Raw genomic sequence first — 12500 nt, forward strand, 5'->3', positions numbered from 1 at the left:
AGAATTTTAGTTGCCTAGTAATAGACATTTTATTTACTCTTCGTATATTACGTGGAAATTAATGCTCCTGAAAAATTTATTACGTTACTACAGACGCTACTTGAATAACTGGTTGTATTCCGTAATTAAGTAGTCTGTTGTCAGATCCGTATGGGAGATATCATCAATATTCTTGACGTTAAATTTATTGAAATTTCCATACAGTGGTGGATTAGGCATCGGTTCCCCTGCCTAGGGTTAAGTTAGATCCCCACTGAACCAGTGCCAAAAAGATCAGGGAGTTAAATAGGAAAATCTGGAATTGTAATAATGCAAATATTAACCTAGCGTTTCATGGTCAGGTCAGCAATAACAGTTGAGGTATGAAATTACTTAATTTAAATGTACAACATAGAGATGGCATTGTTTGATGTAGTCAGTTCTGTAACGCTATTAGACCTGTATGATACCTTTTTGTCTAGATAATGCGTAGCTTATTTGTTAAATACAAAACAGCATTTTGTTATATTTATATATACAGTATATATATATATGTATGTATATATATACATATATACACATATATATGTGTATGTATGTATGTATATATTTACATGAATATATATGTATTACAGCATACGCATATATATATACACACATATATATACATATATATATATGTATATATATATTATATATATATATTACAGGTAATACAGTGTGGTTGAAACTTCATGTTACCTGTGACCTTGACAGATGTTCCAGCAAGTGTATATATAAGGTTCTCTTTCTCTCTATCTCTCACCAGCAGTAAAGCACCAATTTTTTTTGTATGTTTATATCATATGACGATTTATGAATTCTCAACATCCCATTAGATTATATAAGGTATATGTAGATACTGCATTAAATACGTTTTCCCCCTCTCTCTCACTATCTTTAAAGGATTTTATCAAAAGTTTAAACTTTTTCTTACTTGGCAAATCTTCAAGTGTCTTAAATTCTTAGAAGACTAAAGCCCCTCCAAGATATTTGCTTTAGTCCTGAAATGTTTCTTCTTTTTTTTTTTTTGAGCAGTTTTCCGGCATTCTTCAAGATGTTTACCTAAAGAGTTGAAACGCTTTTCTGGACCGAGTCACAAAGTTCACACGTTTCTTCAGTGATTTTAAGGAGTTAGAATCTTTATGAATTTTCTGAAGTTATTTTTGTAGGCATCGTGACATCATGGTTTTTACTCTATTTTTTAGGCCATTTGTCTAAAGGTTTAGAGGACATTAAAATATTCATCGTTAGCAATTTATTATTATTATTGTTATTTGAGTAGATGAAACCTATTCACATGGAACAAGCCTCCAGTTTCCAAAGAATGTTGGTTTCAGCCTCCCACCGCAGACCCCACACTGCAGCAGTAACTGATCATGATACAGAGCCAGTGATTTTTCATCGCCCTGGGGTAGACTTTAACCCGCGACACCTGAATAGCATCCAACGACACTAACCACTATACCAATGGACCAGCAAATTGAGAATTAAAATTCATAGAAGACGTTTAATTATATACTCCCCTTTAACAAACCTTCGGTATATGTATATATATATATATATATATATATATATATATATATATATATATATATATATATATATATATATATATATATATATATATTATATACATATATAAATTATATATATTCTATATATATATATATATGAATATATATACATATAGAGTTTTAATAATGAAGTGAGGTAATGATAAAAGCGAATGAATTGTGAATGCTTTTAATTAAATGACCTGCATTTTACAGTACGCCGAGTCGCCGCACTTTAGAGGCGAATGAACGTCAAACATAGCATTTCGCATGTATTGCATTAATGAGTACGTGACTAATAGGCTTCACGGCTGAATTGTTCATCGCTGGAAATGGCGTCTCTGGAAGCGGCTGGATTAGCCGCGATCAGCCGCATTCAGCCTTCTCTTGCTGAACCGAGCTGTGATAGCAGCTTTTTACAGCATGTTTTCCTCTTTATCGCGAATCTGCTGAAGGATTTAAGCTTCGTCAGGAAGTCCAAGGGTTAATGCTTGAAGATTGCGTTTCAGTGATTCTCTCTCTCTCTCTCTCTCTCTCTCTCTCTTGACATTCTACTGCTTTGGACAGGTAAGGGGATGCAACGTTAACGTCAGTCTGCTCAGGTAATGTAGTTAGTTTGCGGAGGTAAACGATACAAGGATGCAGATGCAACCGCCCGCTCTCTCTCTCTCTCTCTCTCTCTCTCTCTCTCTCTCTCTCTCTCTCTCTCTCTCTCTCTTGACATTGATGCTTCTTGCTTCTTTTACCTCTTTGCGTCTTGTTATTTTTATAAAGCATGTATGGAACGGATTATTCATGAAACATTTTCAGTAACGTTAGGAATGAATTATGAAACATTTCCATCATTTTAATTCACTTCGAATTACATGTAGCAGATTATCAATTTGGGTATAATCAACCACTGTGTCGTCGGGACGTCCGTTTACAGGAACCAACTAATCAATCAGTCTTCCTGAACGAATATCTGGGCTTGCCAAAACACAGGTGTGAGTTTTGACAAGAAGGGAGGGCCAGCCAAAATATGCCGCCAAGGGAAATTTTTCCCTGGGCCACTGGCAAACTCGCCTTTCCCGTCCTGGCGACTGAAAAATATTAAAGTAGAGAGGAAACTCACCAGAGTTTTGATAGAGGAAAAATGAAGTTATAAATCTTGCCGTTAGAATATTTCTGTTCAAATGCTATGAATATAAGATGAGGAAGCGATTGGTGTAGGCTACGTGGCTCAGGAATAAGAGGGACGTGAGGTAAGAAGATTATAGAGAGAGAGAGAGAGATAGAAAGAGAGAGAGAGGAGGGGGACTTAGTTCCAGGAAGGAATTGGCTACAATGTTTACATTAAAAAAGGGAAATGGGAAACCAATAATGACTTTTGTGTTCGTTGGTTAAGCTTAGGCAAGGATCCTAAAGCTGGAATCTGGTGGCCTCTCCCTTCCTTCAGAAGAAAGAAAATGAAATCCTACACCGCAGGATATCTTACTGGTTACATTTCTTTCCACATTATTTGTCTCCGGCGTATTTGACTGTTAGTTTTAAATGCACTGTAGTAGAACTTCCAGGCTTTTCAGCAAGATTAAAAATATGTAAAATTAAAGACCCTTATTTCCTTCAGGGTACTATTAGGAGTTCTATACAAGAATCAGGAATTAATACTAATATGTGGAATATTATATGTGAGATACATAACCATTTGAGCCCACGACGAAACGACTTTCTGATCCATTTAACTCGTTTTAGGTTTAAGCGAGACCCATTCGAGTAGGGGTGCAGTGTCAGATCATGTTTATTTTGCAGGCTGGTGTTTTGATTTTGAGTGTTCTATAAAAGAAAACTATTGTGCCGGCTTTGTCTGTCCGTCCGCACTTTATTCTGTCCGCACTTTTTTCTGTCCGCCCTCAGATCTTTAAAACTACCGAGGCTAGAGGGCTGCAAATTGGTGTGATGATCATCCACCCTCCAATCATCAAACATACTAAATTGTAGCCCTCTAGCCCTAGTAGTTTTTAAAATTTTATTTAAGGTTAAAATTAGCCATAATCGTGATTCTGGCAACGATATAGGATAGGCCACCACCGGGCCGTGGTTAAAATTTCATGGGCCCCGGCTCATACAGCATTATACCGAGACCACCGAAAAATAGATCTATTTTCAGTGGCCTTGATTATGCGCTGTACCGGTTGTACAGAAAACTCGATTGCGAAGAAGAGACTTCGACGCATTTTTTTGGACTTGTTTCTATAGAATTAGGTATTCGATTCATTTGAATTTGAAACTTAAAGAGGATGAATCTCTTATCATAAAACAAGTGAAAAACATTTGAAGAAAAGGGAAAAGTCCAATATACAACTTGAAAAGCAGCTGATGAGGCTGAACCATTTACAGTAATATGTATGTTAGAGGATGTTTGTGACGGTGCGTTTTTGCATTCTTTATGTACCCATCCCATGGAAGGGTAAATGTCTGTTATTACTTTTATATTACTGTATATTATATATAATATATATATATATATATATATATATATATATATATATATATATATATATATATATATATATATATATATATATATATATATATATATATATATATATATATATATATATATATATATTTTACGTGTATACTGTTTGTTATGTATACATGAATATGTGTGCATGTATGCACGCTGGTGTTTTATCTTTGTATCCGTAGTGTTATATTTGCCCGAACTAATAAAGGAAATGTTCTTTTATTTTCAGATGGAAGAATGGAAAGGAGACGCCATCTCTCAGAATGACAGGATATAATCACTCTTCCATATTCTCATAAGAGTGTAAGTATAGATGGACTCCATTTTCGTACTCTTCAAACTAGCCCGGGGTAGGATGCAGTTCGAGTTAATTCATGACCAGAGTAGTATAAAATCTTTAGGCACAAATTCTTTTCCTTTTTTCTGCGTTGCCTTTCGCAATCGAATTCCCATTGAGAATTTAGTTCCCGGTGGTAATTACATTCCGAGCTCCCATTGAGAATTTAGTTCCCGATAGTAATTACATTCCAAGTTGAGGTGGGGAATTAGGTTTTTAGGTGGCACGTTTTCTTTAGGAATAGGGTTCGTTTACAGTGGGATTTGAAACTAGGATCGGTTTTGCCTTGTGGAATCCTGTCGCTATTAAAATCGTCTGTGTTTGAGGAGTGGAACCCTCCTTTGGCAAAAGAACAGGAAACCCCTCTTTTGGCACAAGATCAGTAGAACCTTCTTTTAGCAAAAGATCAGTAGAACCCTTTTTTTTTTTTTTTTTTTTTTTTTTAGAAAAAGAGCAGTAGAACCCTCTTTTTAACAAAAGAGCAGAAGAACCCTCTTTTTAGCAAAAGATCAGTAGAACCCTCTTTTAGCAAAAGAATATTAGTACCCTATTTTAGCAAAAGAACAGTAAAACCCTCTCTCTCTTTTGGCAAAAGAACAGGAAAACCCTCTTTTGGCAAAAGATCAGTAGAACCTTCTTTTAGAAAAAGAGCAGTAGAACCCTCTTTTAGCAAAAGAGCAGTAGTACCCTCATGCTCCCCTTTGCTTACAGCCATGCGGGTTTATGCTACTCTGTTAAATTTAAGGTGATCCACATCCGAATTATAGGCGTCTCAGGTAGAGTATGCAGAAATACCCTGGTTCGAATCGCTGCTGTTTTTTTTTTTTTTTTTTTTTTTTCAGTTTAGGTGAAGTGGTGCTGGAGGGTTCAGCCTTCTGGCAAACTTCCAGGGATGACTTTGCGAGGCCATTAACTTTTTTCCTACGCCATATACACACATACATACATTCATACATACATATATACATACAGTCTTACACTGAATTTAAACCTTTTCAACTGCAGTAAGAATTGACTTCCTGAATTCAGTTCTTATATAAATAACAGGAAAATGACAATAACAATTTGATGTGTATGACATTCACTGCTCTGTCAGTTCTTATGACTGCTGTACCTGCAGTGGCTGTCATGTTCGTAATGAGCGTCGTACTTCTCGGGGTCTTTGTGTGCCTTTTGACTGTCTCTTTTATAGCTTTTGACTGTATTTTCTCTTGTGACCGTCGTATGTCTTTTAACTGTTGTAAGTCATGTTAAAATTGTAGTTCTTGTGACTGTTGTATCTCTTATGGCAGGTATCTGCAATGCCTCTCGAAGTGCTGTGGAGTATTAGAGAGATTGTGACTGATAAAGTTCCATTTCCTTTTTTGCATCTTGAATTTAAATCTCGTAACGAGAGGCAGAGCAGCTGGGAAGTTGGTAACTCACTGATATAAATTGAAATACAAATGCAAAGAGGGAGAGAGGAACTGGAATACTGGGGAGTTGTAAGAAAATAATGAAGGCATATTTTTCGAGTCTCACCAGGTAGCCTTTGTTTCAGGTGATGTTATTGCTAAACCGACAAAGCTATTATCAGTATCCTATTTTAAATAAAACAGGGAGTTATTTTATGCCTGGCTAAGTAAATTTTCAAAGCTTGGAACATGGAAAATTCACGTTTTATATGGTGCCAAAATTGACTGGGTCGAAGTAGTTTGCTGCCCATAATATGTGGCTTCAGCTTCAATAGTAATGAAGGCTTGTCTAAAACATAGCTTCATTATCTGTAGCGTTCATCCGAATGGTCTGTTAACGCGCTGACGAGCAGGCTCAATTCCGATTCCTCAGATATTAATAGCATCGTGATTAAGCTGAAATTCACGAACAGAATTCCATGGCACGGAGAAAATTTTCAAAATTGATGTACAGCGAATAGTGTTGGGCATTAATTTGCGAATCTATGTATGTATGTAGTTTTTTCTTTGGTATTACGTAACGATTAGGGTTTGCTGTTAGTTTTTAGATCGTTATCTTTTTCAGTATTTCCTAAATGTAACACGCTGGATGTTGTGCAAGTTTCCTGAACTGAGCATTCGTCCTCCGTTCAGCAGCGAAAGATGAGCGTGGCAGCGAGAACGGTATTTCTTTTGAGCCTCGACCTCTTTTGGGGAAACGACTTAATCTTAAAAAAAAGAAATTCAAAACGTAGCAGTGTTTCCTACGCAGGATAAATGCATCACACTTTAAGGGGTAGATAAAGCGTGTGAAAGCATCGACGCGTTAGTGAGGAGGAGGAGGAGGAGGAGGAGGAGGAGGAGGAGGAGGAGGAGGAGGAAGCATTTGGTGGCCACAAAAGAGGTGATGCTTTTAGAGACGGTGTGCTTGTTGCATTAAGGGGAGACTTTTATATGCTGATGTGCCTCCCTCACTCATGCTCACCGGATACATTTTCCAGGGATGTAATTCTTCGGCTTTTTAGTTTCTTTGACTGGCTGTTGCCGGTTTGATAACATTGAAAGTTTTTGTTTCAGTCCTTTTTTATATTCAAGAAATAACAACTCGCTTGCTGAATGAGATTTCGAAGTAAAATTGCATACGAAAGTGAAATTGTACATTATATTAGTCCAGGACAGTATGCGTTGTCATACGTGTATGACTCTTAGTATGACAATGAAACCATCAAATGATTTGGACAATATGAAAATAAGGCTTTAAGAATAGTGTTAGGAGTCAGTTGGCAGGATTGAGCAAGAAATGACACCAAAAAGGAAATATATCGAAAATTCCATATTTAGGTGAGTTCATGATGGAAGGGAGATATAGATGGCTGGGACATGTCCGTCGCACAACCCTTGGAATAGGATGTGATAGTGTTAGCTATGCCCCTCTGGGCCGTCTTGAATGAAAGATGTGAGACGAGTGTTGGAGATGCTTGGAGATTCGTGGAAGTGAAAGCACAGGAAAGTCATGAGTAGAGGAATAAGCATACAGTTCTAAATGATTCTCAGAAATTTTTGCTTATTATAAAGTTTTAATTTATATAAATATAAAATTATGTTTTTCCTCATTTTATAGCTATGCGTTTAATGGGTTATGTATTTTGAATCATATTTTTGTTAAGCAAGCACAATCATTTCCATTCTTGCACCTTTGATAGATAAGTGCTTAGCTTCATTTGCACTTTATTCCAGAATATTGAGCAACATATGTTTTCAGGTGTGCATACTATACTTCGTTTTTGCATGACTTTGCAAGTTTTTAGGATTTTTTTTATATAATTTCAGGTGGAACTTGCATTTCATGAGGAGAGAGAACGATGTCGTTATCATGTTCATGTGCTTTTGAATATGCATATATTTTGTCTGCGGATATGTACATGTATATATATATATATATATATATATATATATATATATATATATATATATATATATATATATATATATATATATATATATATATATATATATATATATATATATATATATATATATATATTTTATTCATATCTATATGTATACATTATATATATGTGTATATATATATATACAGATATATATAATGTATACATATAGATATGAATAAAATATATATATATATATATATATATATATATATATATATATATATATATATATATATATATGTGTGTGTGTATATATATATATATATATATATATATATATATAGAGAGAGAGAGAGAGAGAGAGAGAGAGAGAGAGAGAGAGAGAGAGAGAGAGAGAGAGAGAGAGAGAGAGAGGCGCAGATGACTAATTGGTATTTAATTCGCTCAATCTTAGAAGTAAGATACGCCCAAAGAGAATTATATACGATGATAAGAGCTCCGTCAGGAGCACTCATCATATATAATTCTCTTTGGGTTTAACTTATTCCCGAGGTAAAGTGAATTTGATATGGGCTATCTGTGGCTTTAAATTTTAATAAAGAAGGAAGCTGTTATGAGTAAAATTGCTGGGAAACCATTGCATATATGTTACACACACACGTATGTATATGTGTGTGGGCATATTATATATTTATATATATATATGTGTGTGTGCATACTTATATATATATATATATATATATATATATATATATATATATATATATATATATGTATATATATATAAATATATATATGTGTGTGTTTGTATATATATGTATATATAATATACTCATATAAAACGTGTCTATATATGTGTGTTGTATGTGGGTGTGTATTTGTGTACACACACAAAACGGGGACAGGCTGATGTGAGAGTGTGTGTGTGTGTGTGTATGTGTATGTGTATGTGTGTCTGGCAGCAATTTCACCGGATGATTATTATATGAGCGCGTTAAGGCTTTCAACAATTTTTTTTTTCTATCAGTGAAATCGTTTTGGCCGAATCGGTAATTAATTTTTCTGCGTGGCGTTTTCTGCTGAAAATATTCGCCGATTTTTATTGGGGAAAAGTTATGGCAGAATGGAAAACCTTTTCAGATGAACGTTCAATCATTTTATAATTGATGTGTTAATTTCTACCTTAATAGATTTGGCTCTGCAGACCAAAAACGCATCGTAATTTCTAGAAAAAAAATCATATCAGTAATTTAGTTAATTACAAGCTTTTTTTTTTTTTACTTTTTGGGATTCATTGATTTATGTGTATACATTTGTTGACGCAATGCTGCCGCGATGTGGAGTAATTTTTCTTATAAATTATGTCCGTGGTAAATCTAAGCTTAATGTATGTGCGTACAATTAGAAAAAGCGATTTTGTGTTGATGACACCAAAAGTTTGTATATTTCCCCTTTTATTCGGTTTATGGGAAAAGGGTAAAGTGCGTTGAGAGAGAGAGAGAGAGAGAGAGAGAGAGAGAGAGAGAATGCGTGTAAAGGAGGTACTTGCCCGAGTGTCTCTCTCGAGATAGAGAGGAGATAGAGTGAATAAGAGGGAAAATGTATCGAAAACTGAGAGAAAGAGGACGAAAAGGAGTGTAACCGAGATATATTTAGATTCTCTCTCTCTCTCTCTCTCTCTCTCTCTCTCTCTCTCTCTCTCTCTCTCTCTCTCTCGAAAAGGAATGTTATCGAGATATTTTTAGATTCTTTCTTTCTCCCTCTGCACATACTCTCTCTCTCTCTCTCTCTCTCTCTCTCTCTCTCTCTCTCTCTCTCTCTCTCTCTCTCTCTCTCAAAAGGAATGTAATCGAGATACATTCAGACTCTCTCTCTCTCTCTCTCTCTCTCTCTCTCTCTCTCTCTCTCTCTCGAAAAGGAATGTAATCGAGATATATTTAGATTCATTCTTTCTCCCTCTGTACATACGCTGACTCTCTCTCTCTCTCTCTCTCTCTCTCTCTCTCTCTCTCTCTCTCTCTCTCTCTCTCCAACTGGTGAAGAGCACTTAGGCAACAAGAAGGACGCCAGTCCAATAGAGGAGGCTGAAGGAGGCTTTCCCTGATGTAAACGAAAATGAGATATGTCCACGCCTCATATGTGCGCCTTCCTTCTCCACAGCTTCATTCAGCTCTCTTGAATTAGATTCCTGAGATGTATGTCATCACATGAATTAAGAAGAGAGAGAGAGAGATTATTTTACTTGGCGTAGTGATGTTTGCTTCCGTAAGGTGAGATATTCCGGGATGAGAATGCATATTGTGTGTGTGTTTGTAAGAGAGAGAAAGAGAGAGATTATGATTATTTTATTTGGTGTAGTGATGTTTGTTTCGGTGTTGAGATATTCTGGGGTGAGATTGCGTATTGTGTGTGTGAGAGAGAGAGAGAGAGAGAGAGAGAGAGAGAGAGAGAGAGAGAAGAATAAAGCTGGATATTTGTTCATATTCGACTGAAAAAAATCTGTAGTATGTACTTTGTCAGAGGTTGATATCTGATACGATGTTTTTTGATGTTGGATAGGCCTGGTTCCATCGTATCTGCGACATCTACAGTTAAATTTGTGGTAGTACAAAATGCGTCTAAGTTTCTTCGGCGCAATCAAGTATTCTGTACACCCGCTACTGCGTATGATCAAGGCCACCGAAAATAGATCTATCTTTCGGTGGTCTCGGTATAATGCTGTATGAACCGCGGCCCACGAAACTTTAACCACGGGACGATGGTGGCCTGGACTATATCGTTGCCAGAACCACGATTATGGCTAACTTTAACCTTAAATAAAATAAAAACTACTGAGGCTAGAGGGCTGCAGTTTTGGTACGTTTGATGATTGGAGGGTGGATGATCAACATACCAATTTGCAGCCATCTGGCCTCAGTAGTTTTTAAGATCTAAGGGCAGACAGAAAAAATTGCGGACGGACAGACAAAGCCATCTCAGTAGTTTTCCTTTCAGAAAACTAAAACTGATAAATGTAGATTTCACTGTGGTAAGAGTGTGTGTTTTACAAAGACCGACTGGAAGACTGATTAACAGCTCTAAGGACCAATTTTCGCTGGTGGCGTCAGAAAATAAAACAAAGTAATAGTCATAATTTTTACTTCGCATAATTGCCTCACTGTAAAATGTCCTGGTTTGTCTAGCATAGATTATGTATATTGTCAGATGTAGAAAGTGGATTAATAGATATTGCTTACATTTGTAGTTTCTAGAAGGTAACACCGCCGGGTGCTGTTCAAGAAACACCGGAAAGAATTTTCTGTGGATCCATTTTTCGTGTAGTTTTAATCTAGAAAGACTGGTTCCTGATTCAGGTTTTTCAAAATCATTCCCAATCATTATATAGTTAATAAAAAAAAGAGTGCTAAATTATGATAAAATAAAAAAAATGCTAAATTACGATAGACTCCCCTTTAAAAAAAGTACTAATTTACACCAGTTCCTCTATTCCCCCACCTCTAAAAGGAAAAGTGCTATCGTAAAGTGGCCGCCCCCTCTCGAAAAACGGATCTTGACGCACCTTATCCCGACAGATTGCAATAGATTCCTCATCCAATAGGTCTGAACTTGTAATATTCCTCCCCCCCCCCTCTTTTTCACCCACACAAAGGAAAAATAAGTGGTGACGTCAACATCCGTCCCTGGCCCCATTCCGAAAGAAACAGACACTCACCAATAATTAACCCCTCCTCCAAACCTCCAAATTAAAAAAAATATATATATTTGAAACTTGAAACAGCTTGCTTCAGCCACCCTCCCTCCAAAAATAGAACCGTCTCAAAATATCTTACCTTTCCAAAGGTGAAGGTTTCAACCTACAGAAAAGAGGGAAAAAAAGTAAGAGTAGAGTGATTTGAAATAGGCTTTTCTCTCTCCCGAAGGAAAAGGTGCTAACTCAAAAGAGTGCGGCAACTACGTTGAAATTCTGAATAGCAAGGGACATTAATTATCAGTTCCCCCATCGTACCTGATGAAAAGGTACAAAATCCTGGTAGGGTGAAATTTAATCAGCTTTGTGTTGGGGGGGAAATGTGAGTTATCAAAAATAACCTGTTCTGAACTGTTCATGTGAATTTTTCTTTGCAGCGCTATCTCTCTCTCTCTCTCTCTCTCTCTCTCTCTCTCTCTCTCTCTCTCTCTCTCTCTCTCTCTCTCTCTCTCTCTCTCTGAACTTGAAAATGTAGAATAAACTACGAAAGTACTTGTTCAAAGTCCCGGTATTCTCAAGCACGTTCCTTCTTGCTACATTGATATATATATATATATATATATATATATATATATATATATATATATATATATATATATATATATATATATATATGTGTGTGTGTGGAAAGACTTCTGAAGTTAAATAGGAAAAAGAATCGAGTTGAGTTCTCGCCTCTCATATGACATGAGTCCTTACTAGTAAAAAACATTAAGGAAATGGAGGGAAAGTAACATGATATTTCTCTCTCTCTCTCTCTCTCTCTCTCTCTCTCTCTCTCTCTCTCTCTCTCTCTCTCTCTCTCTCATGGGACGCCGGCTGATGCAACTTAAACCCTTTCCAGGTAAAGAGAGCGGTCTGAAGAACATTCTCTCTCTCTCTCTCTCTCTCTCTCTCTCTCTCTCTCTCTCTCTCTCTCTCTCTCTCTGTTAAACGTAAAGTTAATGTAATCATGTCGCAAGAGGATTAATATAAATGCGACGTGGGGGCGGGAGAAAAAGGAAATC

At 36.3% G+C, this 12500-nt stretch overlaps 1 protein-coding gene across 10 annotated transcripts in view; it reads left to right on the forward strand.

Moving 5' to 3' along the window:
• LOC136825720 (alpha-1,6-mannosyl-glycoprotein 4-beta-N-acetylglucosaminyltransferase-like) overlaps nucleotides 1–12500 on the forward strand; it is a 445856-nt gene that overhangs the window by 297163 nt on the left and 136193 nt on the right. For all 10 annotated transcript variants that reach the window (XM_067082512.1, XM_067082500.1, XM_067082503.1 and 7 more), the window contains one exon: nucleotides 4313–4386. The gene's annotated coding sequence lies outside the window, so the exon portion shown is untranslated. The remainder of the gene's footprint in view (nucleotides 1–4312; nucleotides 4387–12500) is intronic.

Source organism: Macrobrachium rosenbergii, chromosome 39, assembly GCF_040412425.1.
Source record: "Macrobrachium rosenbergii isolate ZJJX-2024 chromosome 39, ASM4041242v1, whole genome shotgun sequence".
In the NCBI taxonomy this organism is placed as follows: Eukaryota; Metazoa; Arthropoda; class Malacostraca; order Decapoda; family Palaemonidae; genus Macrobrachium; species Macrobrachium rosenbergii.